This window comes from Anomaloglossus baeobatrachus, chromosome 8 (genome assembly GCF_048569485.1).
Source record: "Anomaloglossus baeobatrachus isolate aAnoBae1 chromosome 8, aAnoBae1.hap1, whole genome shotgun sequence".
NCBI lineage: Eukaryota > Metazoa > Chordata > Amphibia > Anura > Aromobatidae > Anomaloglossus > Anomaloglossus baeobatrachus.
Genome location: NC_134360.1, coordinates 115,168,695 through 115,186,978, shown reverse-complemented (window position 1 = coordinate 115,186,978; position 18,284 = coordinate 115,168,695).

Below are 18,284 nucleotides of genomic sequence, written 5' to 3'. Positions count from 1 at the left end.
GAATTGAGGGCTGCAGAATGACATGGAGGAGGGTAAAGCCCAATGCTACAATGGGCGCATTGTAAACTGCTATGGAATATGTATTCCACTATCTGAGTCTCAATGAGGGAAAGACCACCCAAATGTATAAGTAAGAGCAGTCCTTCTCAAACGAACAGTCATATGAAAAAGTTTGGGCACCCCTCTAAATGTTAAACTTTTTTCTTTATAACAATTTGGGTTTTTGCAACAGCTATTTCAGTTTCATATATCTAATAAATGATGGACTGAGTAATATTTCTGGATTGAAATGAGTTTTATTGTACTAATAGAAAATGTGCAATCCGCATTTAAACAAAATTTGACCGGTACAAAAGTATGGGCACCCTTATCAATTTCTTGATTTGAACACTCCTAACTACTTTTTACTGACTTACTAAAGCACTAAATTGGTTTTGTAACCTCATTGAGCTTTGAACTTCATAAGCAGGTGTCATCATGAGAAAAGGTAATGTAATCATGAGAAAAGGTATTTAACCCCTTAGTGACGGAGCTAATTTTCACCTTAATGACCAGACCAAATTTTGTAATTCTGACCAGTGTCACTTCATGAGGTTATAACTCTGGAACGCTTCAACGGATCCCGGTGATTCTGAGACAGTTTTTTCGTCACATATTGGACTTCATGATAGTACCAAATTTAGGACAATATTTTTTGCGTTTATTTATGAAAAAAATTGAATATTGGCAAAAATTTTGAAAATTTAGCAATTTTCAACTTTTGAATTTTTATACCGTTAAACCAGAGATTTCTGTGACACAAAATAGTTAATAAATAACATTTCCCACATGTCTACTTTACATCAGCACAATTTTGGAAACAACATTTTTTTTTTGTTAGGAAGTTAAAGGGGTTCAAAGTTTATCAGCAATTTCTCATTTTTACATCAAAATTTACAAAACCATTTTTTTAGGGACCACATAACATTTGAAGTGACTTCAATAGGCCTAGATGACAGAAAATACCCAAAAGTGACACCATTCTAAAAACTGCACCCCCCAAAGTACTCAAAACCACATTCAAAAAGTTTATTAACCCTTCAGGTGCTTCACATGAACAAAAGCAATGTGGAATGAAAAAAAGCAAAAATTAAATTTTACCTAAAAATGTTGCTCTAACCCAAATTTATTCACTTTTAGAAGAAATAACACAACAAAATGGACCCCAAAACTTGTTCCCCACTTTCTTATGAGCGCGCTGATACCCCACATGTGGTCAGAAACCTCTGTTTGGACAAATGGGAGGGCTCGGAACAGAAGGAGCAATATTTGAATTTTGGAAAGCAAATTTGGCTGAAATAGATTGCGGGCACCATGTTGCATTTACAGGTTCGCTAAGGTACCTAAACAGAAGAAACCCCTCACAAGTGACACCATTTTGGAAGCTAGACCCCTCAAGGCTTTTATCTAGGGGTATAGTGAGCATTTTAGATCCACAGGTACTTCACAGATTTTGTTAACGTTACGTTGTCATATTGAAAATTTTAATAATTTTCTCAAAAATGTTGCTTGAGCATCAATTTTCTCACTTTTTCAAGAGGTAATTCCAAAAATTTGACCTCAAGGTTTGTTAACCACTTTTTTATGAGCGCGGTGATACCTCACATGTGGTCTGACACCTTTGTTTGGACAAATGGAAGGGCTTGGAACGAAAGGAGCAATATTTGAATTTTGGAAAGGAAATTTGGCTGAAAAAGATTGCGGGCACCATGTCACATTTGGAGGACCCCTAAGGTACCTAAACAGCAGAAACCCCGCACAAGTGACCCCATTTTGGAAACTAGGCCCCTCAAGGAATTTATCTAGATGTTTGGTGAGTACCCTGAACCCCCAGGTGCTTCACAGAATTTTATAACGTTGAGCCATGAAAAAAAAAAAAAAAATTTACCACAAAATTGTTATTTCAACCAGGTAGCTTTTTTTTTTACAAGAGTAAAAGGAAAAAATTCAGCATAACATTTATTGTGCAATTTCTCCTGAGTTTGGTGATACCTTATATGTGGTGGAAATCAACTGTTTGGGCGCATAGCAGGGCTCGGAAGGGAAGGAGTGCCATTTGACTGCAAAATTGGCTGGAATCAATAGCGGACGCCAGGTTGTATTTGGAGAGCCCCTGAGGTGCCTAAACAGTGGCGGTCCCCCACAAGTGACTCCATTCTGGAAACAAGACACCTCAAGGCTTTTATCTAGGTGTATAGTGAGCAGTTTGAATCCACGAGTACTTCACAGAATTTGATAAGCTTAGGTTGCCATATTGAAAATTTTCATTTTTTTCACAAAAATGTTGCTTCAGCATCAAATTTCTTACTTTTTCAAGAGACAACAACAAACCGTGGACCCAACAGGTTGTTATCCAATGTCTTATGAGCACAGGGATACCCCACATGTGGCCAAAAACCTCTGTTTGAATAAATGGGAGGGCTTGGAATGGAAGGAGCACCATTTGAATTCTGGAAAAGTTGAAATAAATTGCAGGCACCATGTCACATTTGCAGGGCCCCTTGGATACCTATACAGCAGAAACTCCCCACAAGTGACCCCATTTTGGAAACTGGATTTTATTCAGGAGTATAGTAAGCATTTTGAATCCACAGGTACTTCACAAAAATGTTGCTGTAGCAACAAATGTCTCACTTTTAGGCTATGTGGCCATGATCCAGTGACACGGCGTCTAGTACACAGTGTCAGCCTCCTGCAGAGATGTGAGTGTTGTCCACGGGAGAACGCAGCTGCCCATGTCCACGATTTGGGTTCAGGCCACTATGGAGCTCTATGCTACCTGCAGAGAACACTCTTGTCTCCGCAGCATAAATTGACATGCTGAGGCTCGAGAAGCTGCACCACAGGTCAGTATATGCTGCGGAGAAAAGAAGCACATTGGGCATGGGATTTCTAAAAATCCTTCCACTGTGCTTCTACTGCACAACGCAGCGCTATGGACGCAGGGAAAACACTCTGCGCCCAAAACGCTGCAAATCCCGATTGTGGGCGCACAGCCTAAAATGCTACAATGGATGAATGGATAGATGTCAAACATATATAACATCCCACCCCCCTGCATATTCTAAGCTGGCACCCTTTAGTGCCTTTCATGTGGCACTAAAGGGTGCCTAGCCTTGTATTTAGCCCCCCAAAAAATTAATAATTAAAATAAACGACGTGGGGTCCCCCCTATTTTTGATAGCCAGCTAGGGTAAAGCAGACAGCTGTAGCCTGCAAACCACAGCTGACAGCTTCACCTTGTCTGGTGATCAATTTGGAGGGCTCCCCAGGCGTTTTTTTTTAAAAAAAAAGAAAAAGCGTGGGGTCCCCCCCAAATTAGATCACCAGCCAAGGTGAAGCGGACAGCTGGGGTCTGGTATTCTCAGGGTGGGAAGAGCCATGGTTATTGGACTCTTCCCAGCCTAAAAATAGCAGGCCGCAGCCGCCCCAGAAGTGGTGCATCCATTAGATGCGCCAATCCTGGCGCTTCGCCCCAGCTCATCCCGCGCCCTGGTGCGGTGGCAAACGGGGTAATATATGGGGTTGATACCAGCTGTAATCTCACCTGGCATCAAGCCCTGGGGTTAGTGATGTTACGGCATCTGAACAGATACCCGACATTACTAACCCAGTCTGTAATAGAAAAAAATAAAGACAAAAAAAAAATTTATTTGAAAAAACACTCCCCGAAACATTCCTCTTTCACCAATTTATTGAAAATAAAGAAATTCTGGTCGCTGTAATCCATTTTGGAGGTCCCACGCCGACTCTGGACCTTCTAGAATATGGGGGGCACGTTCAGGGAACGTATCCCCCATTTTCTGGAAGAGCAAGCTCTCCATGAGCAGTGTGGGTGCAGTAATCTGAGAATACTGCACTCGCACTGCCCCGGTCCAACTTAGGGCAGAGTGACCTGCAGTAACCTCATTCCAGAATATGAGGGGCACGCTCACAGAACGTACCCCCCATTTTCTGGAACAGCAGTCTCTCCATGTGAGGAGTGTGGCTGCAGATTACTGCACTCACTCTCCCCCGGTCCACAGTGGAGCAGCCTGTGCAGCAGCGACGTCAGCGTCCCTGCTTGCAGGGATCCAGCTGACAGCCGCTGTCTGCGCATGCGCCGCCAGCATTCAAGGAGGCGGCGTGATTGCGGGACGGATCACCATCCAGGTAACGTAAGACCGGGGGCGGACGCGGGGTGATGGGGGGTGACCTAGCGGGACCTGGGGACAACTTTCTGCCGCATGTGACGTGTCACATGCGGCAGAAGGAGCAGGATGAATGCGGCCGCGCGCTACTGTGCGCTGCGCACCGCCATCTTCCACGCTCCGGAGGGGGGAGGGGGGGCGGCTCTGGAGAACCGGAGGGGGCTCCGGTGACTAGAGAGCTCCGGTGTACTGGAGGAGAGGTCAGGGGGAGGACATTTCCCTCCGATCTGAAATGTTTGATCATTTCAGATCGGAGGGAAATGAATGCAGAGCCGGCGCCGGCGGCAGTTTTCTGTGCGCTTCGGCGCCATTTTGACTGCTCCGGAGGGGGGGTGAGGGTGGGGGGGGCTCTCCGGTACCGGGGGCTTTGGGGGCACTAGGGGTTTAGATTTCTTTCTCATCTGACATGTTTGATCATGTCAGATGAAAAAGAAATCAGTTTTACCGGCCATTTCTTTTTTTTTATGTGACCGTCGGTATACGGTGTATACCGCCGATCACATTATCGGGGTCCAAAAAAAACACCCCGATTCATAATCTGGGGGGTCTCAGCTACCCCCGGTAGCTGAAACCCCCGAGATTTTCGGTCGCTGGGGGGCGCTACAGGGTTTTTTCGGGCCGCCGCTTTAAAGCGGCGGAACAGAATAAGTACCCTGCTTTGCCGCCGCTTTAAGTCGTACGGCCGTCGTTATGAGGTTAAGGTGGCCACTTGCCAGTTGTTCTCCTATTTGAATCTCCTATGAAGAGTGGCATCATGGGCTACTCAAAACAACTCTCAAATGATCTGAAAACAAAGATTATTCAACATAGTTGTTCAGGGGAAGGATACAAAAAGTTGTCTCAGAGATTTAAACTGTCGGTTTCCACTGTGAGGAACATAGTAAGGTACAGTTCTTGTTAAGCCCAGAAGTGGCAGGCCAAGAAAAATATCAGAAAGGCAGAGAAGAAGAATGGTGAGAACAGTCAAGGACAATCCACAGACCAGCTCCAAAGACCTGCAGCTTCATCTTGCTGCAGATGGTGTCACTGTGCATCGGTCAACAATACAGCGCACACTGCACAAGGAGAAGCTGTATGGGAGAGTGATGCAAAAGAAGTCATCTGCAAGCACGCCACAAACAGAGTCGCCTGAGGTATGCAAAAGCACATTTGGACAAGCCAGTTACTTTTGGGAAGAAGGTCCTGTGGACTGATGAAACAAAGATTGAGTTGTTTGGTCATACAAAAAGGCGTTATGCATGGAGGCAAAAAAACACGGCATTCCAAGAAAAGCACTTGCTACCCACAGTAAAATTTGGTGGAGGTTCCATCATGCTTTGGGGCTGTGTTGCCAATGCCGACACCGGGAATCTTGTTAAAGTTGAGGGTCGCATGGATTCAACTCAGTATCAGCAGATTCTTGACAATAATGTGCAAAAATCAGTGACGAAGTTGAAGTTATGCAGGAGATGGATATTTCAGCAAGACAATGATCCAAAACACCGCTCCAAATCTACTCAGGCATTCATGCAGAGGAACAATTACAATGTTCTGGAATGTCCATCCCAGTCCCCAGACCTGAATATCATTGAAAATCTGTGGGATGATTTGAAGCATGCTGTCCATGCTCGGTGACCATCAAACGTAACTGAACTGGAATTGCTTTGTAAACAGGAATGGTCAAATATATCTTCATCCAGGATCCAGGAACTCATTAAAAGCTACAGGAAGCGACTAAAGGCTGTTATTTTTGCAAAATGAGGATCTACAAAATATTAATGTCACTTTTATGTTGAGGTGCCCATACTTTTGCACCGGTCAAATTTTGTTTAAATGCGGATTGCACATTTTCTGTTAGTACAATAAACCTCATTTCAGTCCAGAAATTTTACTCAGTCCATCAGTTATTAGATATATGAAACTGAAATAGCTGTTGCAAAAACCCAAATTGTTATAAAGAAAAAAGGTTAACATTAATAGGGGTGCCCAAACTTTTTCATATGACTGTATGTTACTGGGTCACCTCTGGCCCAGCTGAAAACATGCTATGACAACACACTAGCAGCCAGGAAGGCCAGCACCTCCAATGCGTATAAAAAGAGCTGCATTTAGTGTATCAGGCAGCACAAAATGGTAGAGCCCTGCTTTGTATTTGAAAAGGCCACTAGCAACGTATTAATGTGGCTGATGTGGATGGATGGCATAAGTCAGGCTGTGAACCTCTAAATATTGTGGAATCAGGATCGATGCATTTAGTTTATCAGGCAGCAAATATGGTAGCGCCTGCTTTGTATTGTCACTACCTTCATAGTACCTTCATAGTACCAACCAGAATACAATAGCTCTTTTAAGAGCTGGAACCACTGAACAAGGTCACAGCATGGAGGGACAGATTGTGGATTAGGTAGGGAAACAGGACTTGTTTCCACAATATTTAGGGGTTCACAGCCTGGCTTGTGGTGTCCACATCAGCCCCATTAATACATTGCTAGTGGCCTTTGCAAATACGAAAATAGCACCAATTCAGAACCAGTAGGTATTAGAAGAGAATTCCAACATGTACAACTTAAATAGATATAGCAACATGTGATAATAAAACTTAACCTTTAATTGGGTTATTTAAAATAACGTGAATGCACACAGTGATCCAAACACCAATTAAAACCAGAAAATGTTGAGGCCAATATGGTTCATGTGTTTATGGCGCCAACATTTTTCCAAAAAACAGGGGAACGAGTGACGTTCACCTTTTGTAAACAACACAGGATGGGTAGGGGGATCTTATGCACAAATGGCTAGGGGTATAGTGAAAATTTTTACCCACACGTGCTTACCTGAATTTTACAAAAATTGGGACTTGAAAATGTGGCTTTAGCCTCAAAAGTTTTCATTCTCACAAGAGGTAATAGTAGAAAAAACCTGACAATTTATATAATTTGTTCTGAACATAGTGATAAGTGGCTGGATATTACTTTTAGGTCTTACAGGGAGGCTTGGATGGGAAAGAGCGTTATTTGACTTTTGACTGTAATAGATTGCTAACGCAATGTCACATGATCAGAGGCCCTGGATCAGCAATACAGTAAAACCACCCATTACTGACCCCAATTTGGAAACTATACCAATCAAGAAGCTTATAAAGATGTGCAGTGAGTATTTATAACATTTGGATAAGAGAAAATAAAACAATTTTTACAGCTAAAATGTTAGAGTGGCTGCAATTTTTTAATTTTTACATGTGGTAAGTTGTAAAAATGGACCCCACATTTTGCTACGTAATTTCTTCTGAATGAAGCAATATTATACTTGTGGTTGAAAACTACTGTTTGCCACACAGCAGCAGGCTTGGCAGGCAAGGAGAACCATCTGACTTTTGGAACCCAGGTTTTGCTTGAATAAATTGACAATTGTAGAATTCCCAACATGCCATAATAGCTGAAAAACCTCAAGAGAACCTCTTGAGCATTCGTTATAATGATACTGTTGTATCTATCTATGGGTCACAAAAACTCCCAAGAGTTCTGTTCATGGTTTTCAATGTGTATGATGGGAGTGACCCGATGATGAAACAATGAGGTCCAAGTTTTTCCCTATTCTTGTGATTCATACCCAATGACTTGTAGGAAGGTCTCCATGAGGTATCGCTTCATGTCCACAGCCTTGTGAGTTTTACATGTTCTCTTCATAGCATTTCTGTATGCAAGGTGTCGATTCGTATTGAATTGATGATGCCCTGCAACTTTGTAATTCACTTTTTTGCTCTATCTCGTTCAATTTTCGAGATAAAAATGCTAACTCTGTTGTTTTCCACCAGGTGGCGCTATAGGTGGTTTCATTACGTAGCGCATGGCTACTTTACTATACCTAGAAACCACATCTAAGCCTATAGCTGCCGCCGTTCTCTAGTTAATGGCGGTGGACAGGATATGAGTGGACACACTGTATACTGAATCAACAAAGTCCAGGACACCTGTGCTTTTTCTATTGAATTTTATTCTCTTGGATTGGGAGATAGTGGTATGTGAGAAATTATCTGGCAGTGCCGCACAGTAGCATGCGCATTTCTTAGGAAAGACTCAAACCCATAGCTCTTTAGGTCTTCACAGAGCAACCGTTATATTAGATATTTTAGGCAGAGATGAACAGACTTTTCAAAACAATCAGTGTTTGAGTTCAGAGTTTGGAGGTTTACGTGCTGTGCTCAAATACGCTCGGTCAAAGTAGGAGCTTCATACAGTGCATGAATTTTTCGCAGAGTAATATCAGCGTTATTGGATGTAGTATGCACAAAAAATGATAATGAAACCCCCCCCCACCAGTGTTCTGTTTATGGCTAGCTGCATGTGGGTGGAGAGCCGAACTGCCCAATATGTGACTTCAAATGAAGTATGGGTCAAGTCTGGGTCCAGAACAAAACGTTATTTAAAGTCCAGCTGAACATTGAGAACCCAAAACTACTACGGGTCCACTCATCCATAATTTTTGGCCCTCTGCAACACATCATCTTTTCCAGGCTAAAAAAAAGTCAATATATGTTAATAGGGTTTACCAAGTATATGACCCAAAATAATAGGTAATGATCTGAAAATAAGTGAGTTCCAGTTCTGGTCCAGGCATTCAGTTTCTCAATAAAAAAATTCAACAAGCTACAATATCCCAGGAGGAACAGACAAAGCTTTGTAGTGAAATGCATAAGGAGTGCCTTCTGCTGTATTTTGTTGTTGACTCATGTAGCCTTAAGGCCGCTTTACACACTGCGATATCGTTACCGATATCGCTAGCGTACGTACCCGCTGCTCTATTTAGGCTGGGAAGGGCCGATTATCCATGGGCCTTCCCAGTCTGATAAGACCAGTCCCCAGCTGTATGCTTTACCTTTGCTGGTTATCAAAAATGGGGGGAGCTCATGTTGTTTTTCATTTAATTATTTGGCTAAATAGCTGTAGAAGCTATGTATCTATTTTCTATCCATCTGTCCATCTTTCCTTGCACACCTTTTAGACATTCAAACCATTAATTTCAGTGTCATGCATTTTTTTCCAGTACGTGTTAGACGGATGACACACCCATAGATACGGATGGACAAAACGGACCATGCAACATATGCGAATTTTATATGAACGTGTGAAGTAGGCCTAATGCGGAGAGATGGACTGGGTCTTGCTCAGAACTCTTGCTTGTCGTGACAGTGGCAGCATTGGGCCGCTTTGATACATGAATTTGTCAGGACCACCAACAGTATTTCCAGCTGTACTGTCCTGCTGGCAGAAAACTTGTAGTTTTATAAATTACGAGGGGCTGCTGATAAAGTCTTTGGCTTTGTGATCTTTTTTGTTTCTATGGTAATGAATGTTACATCACATGAAAGCCTTATTTAGTATGTTTTCAAAATTTTGTGTTTGGTGCTTATGGCAAGTGTTCTACGTACGCGAGAAAACAAAATGGCGGAGTCTAATGCGATATTCACAGCAACTGAGAGCAGAGGAGTGATAAAATTCTTGTTTCTGCAAGGAAAGTCCGCAAAGCATATTCATGGTGATATATCACAGACAGCAAGGAGGGGGGGGGGGAATCAATGCGGGTCATTCCATGTCAAGTGGACCAGTGGTCCCCACTCGACCTTCTCCGATTTTGCTGAAAATTTCTAAGGATGTACATGTATGTTTGAAAAGAGGTTCTGTACATTTTTAGGGCCAGATCTCAAATACATTGGGCACTGTTGACCTTTCACTGGAGGTCCCACCAAGCCTGCGGCTTCAGCTAAGAAGATTTTGCAGACTTTGGCACATAGCCATTAGAGTTCTATACTGGCTATGATGCTGAAATTTGGCATACTAGCTCAACTTTTGCTGCTAAACACGATAAAATTATTACCGGCTATGACAAAACAATATTTCGGACGCAATTTTGTGTCAAAGTAGCTTGTAAAACGTGTCGCATAAAATTTATGCCTAAATTTGCCCATATATAACTCAAGACCAAAAACCAATAGTAATTGGTGCTTTGCCCTGTACACCAAACATCTACATGACTTTGCATTGCTGCAATATCACGGTCAAAGCATATGTATTTGTGGAAATATTCACACCCACATATGATGACAAACTTTAAAAAAACGAATTTTACCTATTTTTAGGTCAAATTTCTCAAAAAAGGGTACCCCTAAAATATATTTATTCTGATATCATTAGAAAGAGCACATTTTTCTCTATAAGGATCATTGGGGTTTTTTTTTGGAATCTCTCAGTTTAAGAAAAGAAAAATGCCACTGAGCATGGTGTTATTTATTAATACGCAATGAATGGTAACTGCACTATTCAAACCCTTGTGTTGGTTCATAGTGGTTATACCACAACCAATTCACTAAGAATTGGTCTTATAATCCTATTAAGAATTGTAATAATGCTGTCTTTCGAAAATGAATCGATACAGAGAGGCTGATTGGAGAAGTAGAGAGGCATCCAGAGCTGTGGGACACACGTGTTGATGGCTACCATGACAGGCTAATGGTGGAACGAGCATGGATGTCTATGGCAGAGGTAGTCTACCCTAGGAATGGATGGTCTCAATGTACCCCTGGAAAGAAAAATAGATATGGTGAGTACACATATTTGCATTGCTTCTGTCTTTACCTACACGTGCTCATTCTGTAGGCAGATTATATCCATATTTGTATAGTTTGTTTTGCATGTATTAATGTGCCTGACTCATTGTGAGCTACACTGGAGACTCACAAACAGGATAGTGTAGTTTTTTGGCCTTTTGAACTTTTCTAGTTATGTCAGCATGTGTATATGTGGCCTGCAAAGCATTTTATGCATGTACAAAAGGCATTTCAGGGTGGTCAAGCAAAAATTAAACATATTTGATTTAGATTTTTGTGTTCAATTTTTTGCTATTTCTATTGTAAATGTGCTGTGAAATTATTTATTATTATTATTATTATTATTTATTATGCATGTCCCTTGGTGTCACCATGTCTGGAATGGTAACAGTAATGTTTAGTGTATAATGGTAAATCTTTTAGGAACATATGGCACTTCATGGGATAATAGACATTTTGTTTCTCATGGCTTACTGAAGTTTTTTTTTTTTATTATTTTTGTAAGTAAAAAAGGAGATAAATGATTACACAGTGGTTTAATCTTTTTACTGGAGATCTTGTTTACTTTGTCATGCTTATTGTGTTATTAGGTCACTATATGAGTGTCATGGGTTTTAGTTTCCATACACATGGATGTGTGTTCCAATTTATTTAAATTGCTGCAATACAAGAATGTTTTTTTTTTTTATTGTTCAATTGTTATAATTTGTGACCTTAAGCGGGCTTTACACACTGCGATATCGGTCCCGATATTGCTAGTGTGGGTACCCGCCCCCATCTGTTGCGCGACACGGGCAAATCGCTGCCTGTGCCGCACAACATCGCCCAGACCCGTCACACATACTTACCTGCCCGGCGACGTCGCTGTGACCAGCGAACCGCCTCCTTTCTAAGGGGGCGGTCCGTGCGGCGTCACAGCGACGTCACTGAGCGGCCGTCCAATAGCAGCGGAGGGGCGGAGCTGAGCGGGACGTAACATCCCGCCCACCTCTTTCCTTCCGCATAGCGGCCGGGAGGCAGGTAAGGAGAGCTTCCTCGTTCCTGCGGTGTCACACGGAGCGATGTGTGCTGCCGCAGGAACGAGGAACAACCTCGTTACTGCTGCAGTAACGATTTTTGAGAATGGACCTCCATGTCACCGATGAGCGATTTTGCAAGTTTTTGCAACAATGCAAAATCGCTCATCGGTGTCACACGCAACGGCATCGCTAATGCGGCTGGATGTGCGTCACCAATTCCGTGACCCCAACGAGTTCGCATTAGCGATGTCGTAGCGTGTAAAGCCCCCTTAAGTATACAATTTTTTTGTTTTAAACAGCGGATCTTGTTAAACGGCGATGGCGCTCAGCACGTGACCAGTTCAGAAGAGAATATAACCCAGTGGCAACCACAGCTGCTGCAGCCAAAAAGAAAAAATATGTTCATTATGAAAGACTCACCTTCCTCATGCCCATTATGGAAGTACCAAAGTAAGTTTAAACCATTACATCACATGGCTTTTTTTTTTTTTAAATGCACACATTATTTTTTTTTTCTTTCTTCAAAGTACAGAGGATAATCTTGAAGATAGTGAGGAAGCACAGTCAGCAGTATTAACTGCGACCTCTGCTTCTGAGATGGAGCCTACCTCATATCAACCACCAACAATCCCCAACACCAGCTAGCCAGACGCAGAAGAAATGTCCTCTGATTTTGGTTTGGGAACAAGTCAATCCACAAATGTAATTCCAAGCCAGTCTACAGGGCAACAAAGTGGCCCTTCACCAGTTCTTGCAGAGAGTAGTCCACAGCAACATGCAGGCACACAGCCAAGAATATCAACTAATACCATGCGCACAGTAGCACAATCTATCCGTGGTCGCAGACATAGGCGTTATGAAGATTTACGTTCCCTGCCAGATATCATTGATACCAGAATAATACACATGATGAATTCACTGATACCAAAGAGTGATGGAGAGAGATTTTGCCACTCCCTTTCTCCCTCTCTTGCATTGGTTGCACCTGATAGGCAGGACAGATTGAGGGCGTCCTTAATAACACTAATATCTGCTACCCAACGTGAGCCAGAACCCATATATTGTTTTTAAGTGATAGAGCAATGGAGAGCTAATCCACGTGGTCCACACACAAACACAACCCAACAAACTGTGGAAACCCAAACTGATGAACATTACTCTAATTTTCAACTAAATCCTGTAGTGCAACAAACACATATACAGTGTCCATCTTCTTCTATGGGAAGTGATGTACAAATTAGGCCAACAATTGTCCCACACCAAACAGGTACATTAATGACACAAAGGCCATCTCAACAGCCATCATTTGTCCCCCAACAGACACCAATGCTGTTAACTATCCTAGTATTGTTAGTAATGTTCATAGACTACCTCAAATGTTTCAACAAACAACATCCTACCATGTTCCTAATAATCCACAACAACAGTACTTTCCACATCAGACTTACCCAACTAACTTCACATACACAGCCTCTTCCAACACATCAATATGTACCACCTACACTTGGTCTTCCATCTGCTCAAACAACTGCATCATTATTTGTTCCAAGTACAACAACTGATACTAGTGGAAACACTGATCAGTCACTCACTACAACATCTAGTGTTGTGCAGCAAACATATTCTGTAGGTGTCAATGCAATGGAGACTACACAGGAAAGCATCAGTAGCCTAGAGGATTTAGTTGAATCATAATGTGATATTGTATGTATTATTTTACATTTTGGTATGTTTTCTAGGGTATTGCTGGTTGGAAAACATTTCAAAATGTAACACATTACTTACTCTATATGCATGGGGTCATATTTGTGTTTTCCTTTGAAAAAAATCAATAGCAATTATTCTATCACTTCAAAAACATTACCTGCCTGTTAGAATGTTGCCTTGCTCAGGACATGTTGTTTGGACCATCCATTAGAAAAAACTGGGTTTAGGGAAAAAATGCATGCACATAAACTACTACACTAACATTCAGACACCTTTATTATTAAAAATCCAGCCACTATGCAGTATCTGCATATGGTCTAGTCCCAGACTTGTATTCCAATAGTGTCAAACAAATTATGTTTGTGTGACATTATTACATAATAAAGTATGGTGTTTTGTATGGGCTAATGTCCCTGACAAAATTCTGTAAAAAAAAAATAAATAGAATACAGGGTGTTTTGCAAAAGAGAACATACATACATAGGTTCACTAAAAAATCTGGACTAATTTTTACAAATCCAATTTGCCATATTTTTATTAGCCATGTAAATTCAGTATTACTGTTACTTGCAAAAAAAAAAAATCCTGATTTTATAGCAATAAAGTTAAATCACAATAGCTTTTTGGGACAACAAACCCAACCAACCAACCAACCAAAAAAACCACAAAGTATACCTATGTATGGTCATTTTCTCTTTTGTATTACATATGTGTTTGAGCTTATGTAACCAAGTGATATAAACTATAACAATGTCAAATTTATACATGACTATGGCGATTTAAACTAAAATAATCTTTAAACTGATTCCTCACTTATAGACCAGAAGTGGACACTTTGGTTAAAACACTACCATTCTCTACAAATGGTGCATTTAAAGCTGGCAACTCCTCAATGTCTTCGTCATTGCTTTCATGTAATCTACAGTAATTATGTAACACTACTGTAGCTTTAATGACAGCCTTGACGGTGGTTGGTTGGAGTTGGATGGTGGTTTGATAAATGCGCCATCTTGAGGCCAAAATGCCAAAGGCACGTTCAACATAGCAAGATGCTCTGGCCAATTTGCTATTAAATAGAGCTTTTGATCTGTCCAGCCCCCCTTCTGGGATATGGACACATCAAATGCCTAGACAATGCAAACCCCTGATCTGCAACCATGACAAAAGGAACAATAGGGTCATTATTACCAGGCAATGGTCTTGGTACAGGCAAACTTAAACTATCAGACATTAATCGTCTTGCGAAACGTGAGCTTCTGAAAATGTGTGCATCTGAGGCACTGCCATAGGTCCCAATATCAGCAAATAAAAAGCAGTAGTTTGTATCTACCATGGCCAAAATAACTACAGAAAAAAACTTATGATAATTAAAATATCGTGATGCAGAGTTAGGTGGTTTCTTCACTCTAATGTGCTTTCCGTCAATGGCGCCAATACAATTAGGGAAAGCTGTTTTCTCCAAAAATTCATCTGAAATGTGCATCCATTCCTGTGTTGAAGGCAGCTGCATGACATGATGCCTAAGGGTCTCCCAAAGCACAGTGCAGGTATGCAGGATAATCTTGCCAATTGTAGACCTTCCCAATAAGAATTCGAAATGTAGACTGCTGATCGATTGCCCAGTTGCAAGATAACTGCAATTGAAAAAAAAAAAAATGACATTACTTTGACTATTCATGAAAGTTGTTTTTCAAAACCAATATTTGTGTCATCCAATGACTGGCGAGATACTGTGTTTGACTATTATTTTATTGCTTTTGTTGGAAAAACATGTGTTGATATTTACTTTCCATATTGGAAAAATAATTACTTTTCTGTTTAATAAACAAGATTGTTTGATTTATGACTCTTGTTTCTTTAATTTTGGTATAGATAGAATGGTATATGTGAGCACTCTGATCATATTTTAAGATTACAATGAGGTTATGTGATCTATATGTTTTCAACAAATACCTACATTTAAAATTACATAATTTCAACAAAATGATGCCTTTGAGATTTAACATGCATTTCAAAATAACAGATAAAGCATGGGTATACCTAACAACACCTACCGTAAAGTCACCAACAGTCGTTCCTCAGGGGAGATGCTGAGGCGCATACAGGTGTCCTGATGCTTCAAACGATGGTACACAAGGCCAAGGATGTTGTCAAATGAATTCATGGTGAGATGGCAGTAGGCTTGGAATTTTGGTGGAAATTTCCGCATTTTGCCATAGAGAATATTAAAATGCCCATGTGTTTTCCTGAGCTTCACAAGGGGGTGAATCCACATCCTCCTCTCCAGTGGTGGCTCTTCAATCATATGTCGCCTAACCCCAAATCTCCTAGATATCAGCCAGAGCAAATACATGGTTGCTTCATTGGAGAGAGACATTTTGGAGTATGTATAATGTGAGCATGAGCTCAGAAGCCATGTTTTTAAAGGTATTTTAAGCAAACTAACCAAATTGGGAAGTTAATTGACCAATTTAACACACCAGGAGCACATTATGATGGTCTAACAAGGTTGTGTGAAAATATAAATCTGACAAAACGGACGGCACATGGACTGCACACGTACGTATTTTATGTCAATACGGACAATCCACATGCACACACGGCTCGCATACGCCATCACACGGATGCCATACATACCGGAGATACGCCCCTAAAAAAACGGAACACGGAACCGAAAATCGGACCGTAAGACACGTACGTTTTTATTTGCGGAAGTGGGTTTTAGGCCTTATAGGATTATAAGACCAATTCTTAGTGAATTGGTTATGGTATAACCACCATGGACCAACACAAGGGTTTGAATAGTGCAGTTACCATTCATTGCGTATTAATAAATAGCACCATGTTCAGTGGCATTTTTCTTTTCTTTAACTGAGAGACTCCAAAAAAACCCCCAATGATCCTTGTAGATAAAAATGTGCTCTTTCTAACGATATCAGAATATATTTTAGGGGTACCCTTTTTGAGAAATTTGACCTAAAAATAGGTAAAATTCGTTTTTTTAAAGTTTGTCATCATATGTGGGTGTGAATATTTTCACAAATACATATGCTTTGACCGTGATATTGCAGCAATGCAAAGTCATGTAGATGTTTGGTGTACAGGGCAAAGCACCAGTTACTATTTGTTTTTGGTCTTGAGTTATATATGGGCAAAGTTAGGCCTAAATTTTATGCGACACATTTTACAAGCTATTTTGACACAAAATGGTGGCCGAAATATTGTTTTGTCATAGGCGGTAATAATTTTATCGTGTTTAGCAGCAAAAGTTGAGCTAGTATGCCAAATTGCAGCATCATAGCCAGTATAGAACTCTAATGGCTATGTGCCAAAGTTTGCAAAATCCTCTTAGCTGAAGCCGCAGGCTTGGTGGGACCTCGAGTGAAACGTCAACAGTGCCCAATGTATTTGAGATCTGTCCCTAAAAATTTACAAAACCTCTTTTCAAACATACATGTACATCCTTATAAATTTTCAGCAAAATCGGAGGTCGAGTGGGGACGATTTTTAAAACTGGTCCACTTGATGTGGAATGACCCATGCCCTTCATATTCCACAGTCAAGAACTGGATTGTCAAATTTAAAACAGGCCCCTTCAGTACCAATGATGAGGAACGTCCTGGATCACCGAGAGTGGTTATTCATCCGGAGACTGTCGATGCTGTGCACAACTGCATACTAGAGATATGATGGATTTCAGCTAAAGCAACAGCAGACATCATGGGGATTTCCTGTGAATGTGTTTGTGTCATTGTCCATGAACATTTGGACATGAGGAAGCTATCTGCAAAGTGGGTTCCCAAATGTTTAACAACAGATCAGAGAAGCATGCAAGTGAAAACTTCCCGGTCCATTTGTCAGCATTTCCGGACTGATAAGAACTTCCTGGATCAACTGGTCACTATGGATGAGAGCTGGACTTATTTGTATGACCCTCAAAACAAGGAGCATTCAAAAGAGTGGAGGCACAGTGGTTCTCCTCGTCCGAAGTTCAGGGTACAAAAATCAGCCACTAAGGTGATGGTGTCTGTGTTCTGGGATAAGGAGGGCGTGCTGCTAGTGGACTATCTTCAAAAGGGTTCCATCATCAATGCAAGGTATTACATTGAACTTTTGGACAAATTGAAGGCAGCTCTGAATGCCAAAAGGCACGGCAAGCTGTCCAAAGGAATCTTGTTACTGCAATACAATGTCTCCTCTCACACTGCACAAGCGACCATGGCAAAACTGGCAGAGCTGGGCTTCCAGCTGGTTGACCACCCAAGTTATTCACCAGATCTAGCACCCTCCGACTATCATCTGTTTCCAAACCTAAACAAAACCCTCAAGGGTACCAAATTTCACACCATTTCTGATGCCATGGCTGCTACGGATGCCTGGTTTTACGCACAACCGAAATCCTTCTTTTTGCTAGGCTTACAGAACTTGGAACACCGATGTAAGAAGTGTGTTGATAACAGTGGAGAGTATGTGGGAAAAAATGTAACGTTTAACCATCCTATCTCGTTTCTTTCTGGGTAAAGCCAAAGACTTAATCAGCAGGCCCTCATCCATTAGGTATTGAAATCCAATATGTTATATAACATTTTGCATACAATAAAATTCTATAAAGTGATGGGAAATTAAGGGGCTGCAGCCCTAAGGGTTTGTGCACGTTACGTTTTTTCCCTGCATTTTTACAACAAAAAAAATGCAGCATATTGTTCCAGCAAATTGAATATGATTGTTGAAATCTAATGAATGTTG